We start from the raw sequence: 3232 nt of genomic DNA, 5'->3' as shown, positions 1-3232 counted from the left end.
AAAAAAAAAATATTGGTAGCTGCCCAGGTAGTGTCTGTTATATAATGCTGAGATCAGTAGTAAAAGCAACAACGACAAAAAACAAACATAAAAACATTTATTACATGGACAGTTCTTTTAGCACTTGATGTTGTAAAGTATTCCTTTTAACTTGCATATGCCGAGTTTCAGCATACATAGAATGCCTATGACCTCTTTAAAAGGGCAACTGATTTTTTCATCCAGCTTCAACTTGGGGAGCTGGAGTAAACTCAGATAGAGTGACGGTACCAGTGTTTTCTCTAGGATATAAAGAAAAATAACACAGACATCAGAAATGTCCATTATTCTTTGATCCTTCCAGAGGATGTGGGCTCTGACAATTTGCTCTGCCTCCCTCTGATGCAATGGGATTCTGGAAGGAGTACTCAGATCTTCCTGGGCGAATGAGAGAAGCTTCACAGAGCTGCTAATATTTTGACTGAGATCTAAAGGATGAGCAAAAGTTTACCGAAGCTGTAAAATACAGAGGCACAGGCAAGCGTGGGAGGCCCAGAAACTGACAAATTCCACTCCTTCCTTTGTTCTCTGTAATTCACTTTTTACCTAGAAGCCAAAGTGCTCCTTTTAAAACATAAAAATCCAGCCACATCACTCCCCTACTTGGTACCATCTTTTGGCCAAGAGCGCCAAACCTCTCATTTCTCCTGGTCCATTCTCCCCCTCCCCACAACGCTTTAGACACACTTGCTTTATTTCTCTTTCTTGCTCTCCTCCTTTCTCCTCAGTCTTTACCACTTGTTCTCTCTCTTATAAACTTCTCCCTCCAGATTTCCCAAAATCGGCTTCTTATTCAGGCCATCTGGACCACCTTCCCAATCTAGTTACTCCTATAACATTTCTTTATTTTTAATTTCTTTTGTTCATAGCGTTTATCCCACTCAGAATTTATTAATTTTGCTCCTTATTGTCTCAGGAAGGAGAACACTTAAGCACTCCGAGAATAGGGACATCATCTAGTTTCAGTCCGTTTCTTGTGGTTAAAACAGAACTGTCACATGTGGCAGGTGCTCTGCAAACGCTCATCGAACGCAGGAGTGAAAAGTGAAGAAATGAATATTTTTGTTGAAAACATAATGGGAGTGCCAGGAAATAAAGCCTGGGAGGTAGATTACTCACACCAGATAATTAGCGCTGTATGTTGTGTTCGGAACTTTACACTGAATTCTGAAAGAGAGCGAAAGGCACTGAATAATTCTGCGGAGGGTAGTAGTCATCATTCCTATTTAACAACATTTGGCTTCTGTGTGGAAGGATGAATGGATGAGGAAGGCCAGAAGTAATGAGATGAGTTAGACATATGTTCCAATATCCTTCGAAGCAGGGGCGGTGGAAGGTGGGAGCATTTCATGGTGTCAGCTGTGTGAGGTGCAAAGGCAGACTGCATGTGTTTGAATAATGGCTTCATATTTTTTCACCTGGCAGATTACTTATGCTGTCTGCGGCATTTATGAAGATGTGCCTCTCAGATCTTCGGCTGTGGGGAGAGGAACAGTCCCAGCTGCTGTGCTCTTCAGAGCATCCGCCACCTTGTTCCCACTGAGGGCACATTTCCCTGGGCTGCTGCTGGCCAGTGACCGGAGCGCGGTGAGGACACTAAGGCGGCTCCTTTCCGGGAGACACAGGCTTCCCTGCACAGTGAATTTACAGTGAGGACTCTCCATGTGCTTTTCAAAACTCTCTCGGGGCACCACAATCTAAGCATTTCCTACTCAACTCTCTTTCCCCGCCCCTCCCTCCTTCATGTAGGTTGGACCTGCAGGATGGTGTGATACCTCTCCCTGCCTTCTTTGACTTCCATCCCATTTTCCCTCCTATTTGTCCTAGCACCATTTATTAAATAGCTTATACTTTTCCTTCGGCTCTGATACTCTGTGATAGATCAGTTTCCATTCACATGGGTCTGTTTGGGGGCCCTGTATTCCATTGGTCTATTTCACTAACTCTGATGAAACACCTCACTGACTTAATAATCTCTATAGCTTTACAATCAAGTATTGGTAGCCAGCAGGACAAATTCTCCAATCTTGTTTTCTTCACTAGGAATGTTTGGGGTAATTTTGGCTCTCTGCTCTCTCATATGAATTTTAGAATCAGCTTGCTAAGTTCCAGGAGAAAAAAATCCCATTGGGATTCTGACTGGAGTGGCATTGAATCTGTAGACCAAATTGAGGGAATTGACATCTGTATGATTTTGAATTTTCTATTCAAGAACATAGTTTATCGCTACATTTATTTGGGTTGTCTTTAATAACGTTTAATGAAGTTTTATAGTTCTATCTATAAAGGTCCTGCACATCTTTTGTTTCATTTATTCCTAGATACTTCATATTTTTGTTGCTGTGATAAATGGCTATATTTTTTAAGCTACATTTTCATCAAACGATTGCTGCTGTCCAGAAATGCACTTGATTTGTGTATTGATTTTATATTCAGCGACATCATTAAAGTCTTTTAGTATTTCTAAAAATCTGTCTGTAGAGTCTTTTTAGGTTTTCCACAGAGCCTATTATAGCATTTGAAAATATCAGCAATTGGTTTATTCATTTCTTATCTGTATGACTTTCATTTATTTCCCCTTAAGCCCTGCACTGCAGGATTTCTAATACAATGCTGCATAGAATTAGTGATAGTAGATATTGTTTTTTATTTTACAGTATAAGGAATGCTTTTAACATTGCACCATTATATTTGATGTTTGTAGTAGGTGCTTGGTAACTACCCTTGATCAGGTTAAGGAAGATTACATCTAGCCTTGTCATCTGTGTTTTTCTAATATCATGAAAATATAACAAATTTTATCAAAAATGATTTTCTCATCTATTGAGATTATCATGTGATTTTTCTGCTTTAATCTATTCATGGTACATTACATTTTTTTATTTCTAATATTAAACTAACTTGCAGTCCTGAGATAAACCCATTTAATTACAATTAGTTATCCTTTTTAAGCATGATTGAATTTGGTTTACTAAAGTTTCAAATTATTATTTTTTGTTTATGTTCATGCATGAACTTGACTTATTTAATTTTCTGGTTCTGTCTTTGTTAGGTTTTGGTATTAAAGCTCACTCATAAAGTGAGCTGGGAAATTTCTTCTTTATTACTATTCTCTGGGAGAATTTGTGTAAGGTTGGAATACCTGCGTTTGATTTGGTAGAAGTCACCTGAATTTCTCTCTGAACTTCCTGTT

The sequence above is a fragment of the Hipposideros armiger genome, unplaced genomic scaffold (assembly GCF_001890085.2).
Source record: "Hipposideros armiger isolate ML-2016 unplaced genomic scaffold, ASM189008v1 scaffold_451, whole genome shotgun sequence".
NCBI classification, from domain to species: Eukaryota; Metazoa; Chordata; class Mammalia; order Chiroptera; family Hipposideridae; genus Hipposideros; species Hipposideros armiger.
This window is presented reverse-complemented; position numbering follows the sequence as displayed.